Raw genomic sequence first — 7907 nt, forward strand, 5'->3', positions numbered from 1 at the left:
TGGCTCTGAGGCCCAGTCTGGGTGGGAGAGCTGGCGTGGGGGCAGCAGGCACAGTTCCCACGGCCACCACAGCCCCGCTCCCAGCCCCACCACAGGGCTTCAGCTCCGCAGAATATCCTGGCAACTCCAGCCTCTTTGTTCTCTGTGGCCGCCCAAGGCCTCCCCCACCCCAGCCTGCCCAGTGCTTGCCAGGCGCCCCCTCCTCCCCACAGCGGCAGGGCTTGGCCTGACCCAGTCCCTTGCTGCCCTTATTCTCCCCTCCCTGCCTGGGGCCCCTGTCTCTTGCCCTGAACCTGACTCAACACTCCATACTGGGCCTTTGAACCTCTGCAATGAGCTTGCTGTGGTCGGTCATGTTGTGCAGGAAGAAGGATGCAGGAAAGCTGTAGTGTGCTGAGTAATTATGGGCCAGGAGCTAAGCTCTCTTATATGGGTACTTCTCAGCCCAAGGCTAGGTGAAGGCTGCTTCAGTCTGGGATAGTTTCAGTTGTCGAGTAGGTTTGCTTCTTTGGCTCCAGAAAGTCCTCAGGATGGGGATTATTCCGTATTTTATAGGTGAGAAACTGAAGCCCAGAGAGAGTATGTGACATGCCAGGTCACAGAGCAAGATGGTAGCAGGGTCCTGATTAGAACTTGGCTCTTGGCTGCCAGACCCCTGCACCAGACTAGGCTGCTTTGGAAGAATCAGCTTCCTCAATGGACAGGAAAGGGGGTCTGGGGATCTGGACACATTGGTCCTCTTTATTTCTTGGTCACCTGGTCACCATGTGTCCAAGTCATGGTGTGTGTGTGTGTGTGTGTGTGTGTGTGTGTGTGTATGCACGCTTGCTCCTATGCCCTTGCTGGATGACCTTGGCCAAAAGCCCTTGCCTCTCTGTTCCCAAGAAAGAAGGGCCAGAGGTTGTGGGGTGGGGCCCGGGCAGGGTGCTTTGCAGAACAAGGTCTCCTGCTAGTGCCACGACGCACAGCATCTCTAATAGGGACATGGGGTTGGTGGTTCAGTGGGATAGGTTCTGGCTTGAGGCTCCAGCCTTTATTCCCAGGCTAAACCTAGCTCTGCTGTCACAAAGGAGGAGGTGGTAATGGCCGCACGACTCTGCTGTAGTCAAGGCCACTTCAGCCTGACCTGATTGCAGCATCAGCTCCCACTCCCTCCCAGGTGCCGGAGATGGATGGATGGATGGAGGTCATTGCGCAGCCCGCCCCAGCCCCCCACTGCCCACCCGAACCCTTTGCTGACAGGCACTGCTGACAACAGCCACGGCGGGGGAGGACAACCAGGCGGGGGAGGGCCGGGCAGGCACCAGCATGTTAATAATACAGACCTTGGCCCAGGCACCCTGCAGGCAGGTGATGGCACAGAGAGGTCCTGCTGTCCCCCCAAGGTCACACAGCCCTCCAGTCCAGGGAGTCATGTCCCAGAGGTCCACAGCCCCCTGAGGGCCCCGTGAAGGCTCTTTCTGCCACTGGGTGGAGATGGCTGGGGAAAGTGGAGGGGGGTGCGGGAGGGTCCCCTGAGGCCACCGACCCAGCTGCCAGAGCGGACACTTTCATCTTTTCGCCTGTCGACCTGCCATCCCTCAGCGGCATTAAATTCCCCTCCTGCCAGAGAACAAGGGCTGCCTCAGATCCCAGGCAGCCGGCCGTGAGGACGGGGCGGGCCCAGGGGAGGAGAGCCGGGTCCTCCAGGTTCCAGGCCTGGGTGCAGAGCTCCTGCGCTGGGGGCAGGGAATTCGGTCTGTGGGTTCTGGTGCCCAGCTACCCTGGTCGGATGCAGTCTATTTCCTGTTGCCTTTTCCTGACGGATGCCTTCCTTCCCCTTCAGGTGCTGCCTCCTCGGGAGCCTTCTTAAGCCTTGCAGGCCAGGTCTGCTGTCCCTGTGCTCCCCCCGTCACTACACTATCACTCTGGGTGACATCACCTGGCTTCAGGGGTGTGGTCTACAGCACTGGCACCAGAAAACCTCTGTGGGCTGAAGAAACACCTGATCTCCTCTTTCTGGGCATTTTTTCCTCGTGCATTTCCAATTCTAATTGGAGTGTTGTTCACTGGTAAGGGGAAACTTACTAGAAAGAGCCCCTTTCCTCAGCCCCTAGCTCACTGAATCCTCACGGTCAGTTACCCCATTTTATGGATGGGAAAGTTGAGGTTCAGAGAGGCAGAAGTAAACATACACAAGGTCACACAGCCGGGCTCCTCTGTTTTCAGAAGCGGACTTTTAAACACCTGGTTATGCTTCAGGCTTTGACTGGAGGGAACCCCCACCCCCACCCCCACCCCCACCCCACTTGCTGCTTGTGGTCCTGCCCAGACGTGGAAATAGGGTCAAACATGACTTCCTTTAACTTTTCTGCACTTTCTGACCTTTTTTTTTTTTTTTTTTTTGCAGTGAACATACTGCTTCACAAATCAGAAAACCTGCCCTAGCTGGTTTGGCTCAGTGGATAGAGCATTGGCCTGTGGACTGAGGGGTCCCAGGTTCGATTCCAGTCAAGGGCACATGCTTGATCCCGGGTAGGGGGCGTGCAGGAAGCAGCCCATCAGTGATTCTCTCTCATCATTGATGTTTCTATCTCTCTCCCAATCCCTTCCTCTCTGGAATCAATAAACAAACAAACAAACAATAAAGCCCAAACGTTCTTAAGCCCAGAAAGGTTTGGAAACAAAGAGGACTGTGCGGAGTGAAGGTAGATGGGTGGTGAAATAATGAAATGACAGGTTTGGGGTATGTGGGTGCAGCTTGACTCTACAAAGGCCTCCTCCCCTCCACCTCCCTGGGGTCTTTCTACCACACTCCCAGCCCCGCACCCAGCTCAGGCCTGCCCAGGAGTGGGCACCACCCGTGACTGAGCTTTGGCTGTGTCACAGTGGGATCCACAGGCAGCTGCTGGGGTCCTGGAGGAGTGGCTTTGAGAGTGAGGGCAAGGGTGGTGCCCACTGTTGATAAGGCAACAGAGCCTTCGGTAGCCAGGACACAGTGAAGCCATGGAAACGGGGCCAAGGTGTGAGGCTGGCTCAGCTGCTTCCCCCAGGTGGCTGCCTCCCAGGCCTGGCGGGGGCCCAGCAAGACAGGTCCACCCACTCCCTGACCTCCTGCCAGGCTTGGGCAGGCGGCTGTGCAGGCTTGATGTCACCCCAGCTCACTTTCCCCAGGGCCAAGCTAGGGTCAAGCTTTGGATCTGAGAGGGGAGAGCTGAGGACAGAGGCAAGGGTGCTCTGAGTCCTGGATCCCAAAGCTCCCTGACCCCATTCAGTCCCTCCCACCTTCTCCCACTGCCCTTCTTTCATATAAATATGTGTACATTATTTACCTTAAGCATTTTGATAAATCATAATAGCAGAGACATCTGCTGTCAAAACTGCAAACTGCATTTGGGGCTCAGCTGGCGACCAGGGCTTGAGGCCACCAGGGGTGCAAGGGCTCTGATGGCCTGAGGGGGATAATATGGACGACCCCCCCCCCCAACCCCTTCATCTAGGGCTGGGCCTGGAAGGGGACCCAGGCCCCATCCTTTGGGACCCCTCCTCTCCAGCTGCTGACCACGAAACCTTCCCAAGGAAGCCCCCCTCCCCACTGTGTTTCTTCCTTCCTGCTTCCCTCAGCCTCAGAATTAATGCAGGCGTGACAGCGGCTGTGAGAAGTCCCCGAGCGGAGATTAACTCCCCGGGCAGTGCGGGCGGGGTTGACCATGGAGGCTGAGGAGTGGGGGGCTGACGCACAGGCCTCACAAGATTAATCACCCTGCAGCCAGCCTCATCACGAGCCTGCCCGGCCTCCTGCAGCCCCCAGGCCCCCGGTCCAATTGGTGGGAGGATTTTGGGAACCTAGACTGAGTTACTTTCTCATTTCCTCTCCGGTTCCTGGGCTCTCAGGGACCCTGAAGGCCAAGCAGCCATCCTGTGGCTTCTTTCCCTCCCCTGTTGCCATGTTGGCTCGCAGCTCGGGGAGGGGGAGGCTCTTACCCTTGCCTGCGTACCTACCTCCTGCTGGTCCTACTGGGCCCACTGGCCTGCTAGTACCCCAAAGCAGAGCTGGGGGTTGGGGAAGTCAAAGAAGAGTGCAGTGGATCTATTGGCTCTAGGGCTGATGGGCCTGCTGTCCAGCCAGCCCCCTCTAGCCATACTGTGCCTGTGAAGGCGGTGGAGAGAGGGGATCCTGGGTAGGTATAGAGTCAGGATGCTGGTTGATGAAGCACTCATTGGCCTTTCTCAGCTGGTCACCTCCTTACAGTCTTTTAGGGGTTGCAGCTAATGGGACTGAGGTTAGACACGGAGTAAAATTCCCCAGGAGGACAGGACCTAAGGGAGGTTGAGCTGCGGTTGGAGTCAGCCTTGACTCTGCAAGTCTGGCTGGAGAACCCTCTCCTGGGCACCTACTGCCTCAGGGGCCCCCGGGCTCAGGAACTCTGCTCGGATCACACTGGATGAATTCTCCTGTTGACGTGCTGGTCTTCCCAGCCAGGAGGTGAGCTCCAAGCGGGAAGAGATTGCCCACCTGGCATGTTAGGTGCTTAGCATTAAATAAACGGATGAATGAAAGGTAGAGGACATTGGTTGGCCCTCTAGGTATAAGGACCTGGAGAAAGAAACTGCTGGGGGTGTGAACTTGAGGATTCCAAATTCAGTGCCGCAGGCCGGTCACTGCCAAGGAGGGACCTCGGGAGAAAAGGGGGCCTGCAGCTGGGTACCGAGCTGACACTCACAGGCTGTGTGACGTTCTACAGGAGGCTTCCTTCTCAGCGCCTTGGTTTACTCATCAGCAAGTAACATCACTTCCCAGAGATACTTTGAGGGTAGCATGGGAAGTCCTATGTGAAAGGTCCTTGTGAACGCTTAAGCCTTGTACTCCTTGATGAGCAATAGATCTGGGTGGATGGGAAGAGCTAAGAAGGCTTCTTGAAGCAGGTGTGGGTGGAGCTACGCTTACCTAGGCGATCTGAAGACTGGTACTTCTGGGACAGCAAGGAGACCATACTGGAGGGAGCTTAGAGGACTGTGGAGTCAACCTCAAGCTCCAGGATAAGTGATATAGTTTGTCTTGGGGACAGTAGGACCAATGATGGTTCTGGAACCTGGGCAGCTTTTTGAGGGACTCAAGTCTGGAGTAAAGCCTTCATTCAACCTGGGTATGTGGGACAAGTTCCCGGCCCCACTCCGGGCCCCTGGGACTGGAGTGGGAAGTCAGAAGGAGGCCTTGATCCCTGCCGTGTCCCCGTCCAGAGGAACTATAACATATTCTGTGTTAGAAAGTGGGGGCTAGGCTTGATAAGAAGTGACCTGCCAGTTTTAGGGCCTTGACCATTCATTATAGGATGGGGAATTCAAGTTATAAAAAGGCCAGGCTGGTTGAAGGGCTTCTGGACCCATTCACTTCCTAGAGATGGGGATAAGGGGACATCTGGGCCCGCCTCTTACCCTCCTGCACCCTAGCCTAGAAGCTGCAGAGTCCTGGGCTAGGAAGCAAGGGTCTAGGATTTCCATTCAAACTCTATACCCTACCTGGCTTCGTGATCACATGACCAAAGGCTAGCCAGCCCTTCCTATGCCTAGCTCTCCCAGTCATTGTAATGGAGTCCCTTCCACATCAATCAGCCAAAGTTTTAGGCTTTTCCTTGGCGTTCAGGCCTCAGAAGGGAGCTGTAATTTTGGGGTCCTTCACGCCAGCCTCTTCCGCCACCTGTGTGCTGGGCCCCCTCCCTTCTCCTGCTTTGCCACCCACACCCCTGTCACCCCTGACCCTGTGGCCAGTAGCCTCTGCTGTTGTCATCCGTTGTCATGGGAACCTCACAGCTCTGATCTGGTGGTACAGGAGAGAGCTGGCCTGGAGCTTCTAGCAGGGGAAGCCGAGGGTAGCAGAGGGTGAGATGGGAATGCTTGTCCCTGCCAGCTTGACTTGGTGAAGGGGGTATTGGAAAGATGACCCGGATGGAGTGTGCTGGGGTGCAGGGTCTCAAGGCCTGGCCCCTTCCAGCCCCTGAGGTAGTTACCCTTTTCCAGGCTGGCCTCCCACTCCCCCAAAATCAGCTCCAGGCTGATGGTGGTAGGAAGGGGTGGTGGGGACCTTCCCATTTCCCTCACTGCCAATGGTTGCTCAGAGCCCTGAGCTCAGCTCATTCTCAAGGCTAAAAATACCAGGGAGGCGGCAATGGCAGCTCCCCTGACACCTGTCCACCACCCCCCACTAGCAACACACACACACACACACACACACACACACACACACACACACACCCCAGTCTGAGCCAGATGCTGAGGTGTAGCTTATTCCACACAGTACTATAGTCCATGGAGTTGCCTGAAGTCCAGCCCCTGTGTGAAGTCCAGATCTGGGTGCCACTTCCACCTCTGACCCCAATTCGCTCTGTGATCCTGAGGTAGTCCTTTGTCCTCTCTGGGCCTTGGTTTCCCTTCTCGTGTAATGAGGGAGTTACAAGGAAGAGGCGACGCACAGGAATGGAGTAGATGGTCAAGCCCTGGTCACCCCATCTCACTGAACTGCCACAGCAGTCCTGGCAGTACCCTGGAGAATGCGCTGGTCATAACCCCCTTTTCCAGATAAGCACACTAAGGCTAGAGAGGTAAGGATGGCTTAATGGGAGGGGGGAGGGGCAATCAGGTCTTTGGTTTCAGGGTGGCCCCCTCTAGTCTTGCAGTGGCAAGTTGAGTTTCTGGGACCCCATTTTGTTGAAAAATAAGTCTGTGCCCCCACAGTAGGGCAGGGATTAGTACCCTCAAATCTCAGAGGAGTTCCGGGTACTGAGAGCATACTGGGACTGGGGAGCACTCTACCCTGCCTCCACCTGGGGTCTGGCTGAGGCTTGAGGTGAGGGTCCACTTGCCCACCCAGGGTTTGGTGAAGTGCAGGTGAGTGTTCACACTGTCCATCTGCCCACGGCCTGGCTGAGGTGTGGAGTCAGTCTGTACCACTCATCCTCTTGGGCCTGACCAAGGCTGAGGCAGCCTGTCTGCCCCGACCTGGCAGAGGCTGAGTTGAGGGTCCGCACTGCTCATAGGAAGCTGAGGCGAAGGTCAGTGTCCACACTGCCCACTTGCCCTGGGCCTGTGTCTTCTTTGCAGCAGCTCTGAGCTTAGATTTCATTTTGGGTTTCCTACTCTCTCGTCTCTCTTGAAAACCAGAATGTTAGCTCATCTGCTCTGCTCAGTCTCATCTGGGGACCAATGTGGGGAGGAAAGATGGGTGCCCTGTATTTCCAGGACCCTCCTGGGGCCCATGGAATCCACCATGGAAATCACAGCCATGGGGCACTGAGAGGCCTGGAAAACCAGACCCAGATCGCAGGGATCCCTAGGGGGTCAAATGCTGTAAGACCCACGTCAGTGAGTTCCCTTTCTCCCCACTGGCCCTGACACCCAATTCTTATACATCCTGAGAACTACAGGGCACACCCTTCCCCATTGATCCAAGGTCTCAAGGTTTAAAACTGGTGTCTGCAGGATCAGCGCATAAATTTTCTGAGGGGGGCCCCAATCCCGCCGTGCACAGAGTGGGCTTTGAGTCATGCACCCTAAGTGTGCAATGCCAGTTCTTCCCTTCATTTACCATGTGACCCTGGGCAGACACTTTATCTTTCTAGGTCTGTTTGTCCATCTGCAGAACAGGTATTAATAGTACCTGTCCATAAGGATTAGTGCAAGAATTAAAGGAGACGCTCCCATAGAGTGTCTGGCCAAGCAAGCACTCAATAATCATTCTTCATGGAGGCTGGCACTTTCCCCAGCTGAAAGGGTTCTGGGACATTTGCTTATTAGTTATTTCAGTGTCCTGAATTACGTGGGCTGCTGGGTCTCAGGGCCTAAGGCCCCAGCTGGGGTCCCCCACTCTGAACCAGAGGCCTCCAAAAGAGAAGCATTGGTCATTAATTTTGTAAACATATTTTTAGCCCATA

General features: G+C 55.8%; 1 long non-coding RNA gene across 1 annotated transcript; it reads left to right on the forward strand.

The window, feature by feature from the left end:
* Positions 1-1169: 1169 nt before the first annotated feature.
* On the forward strand, positions 1170-2497 carry LOC129149339 (uncharacterized). Its single transcript, XR_008556261.1, has 3 exons — positions 1170-1350; positions 1826-2051; positions 2390-2497. It is a non-coding gene; the product is annotated as an uncharacterized LOC129149339 (long non-coding RNA).
* Positions 2498-7907: the final 5410 nt, after the last annotated feature.

Source organism: Eptesicus fuscus, chromosome 6 (assembly GCF_027574615.1).
Source record: "Eptesicus fuscus isolate TK198812 chromosome 6, DD_ASM_mEF_20220401, whole genome shotgun sequence".
NCBI lineage: Eukaryota > Metazoa > Chordata > Mammalia > Chiroptera > Vespertilionidae > Eptesicus > Eptesicus fuscus.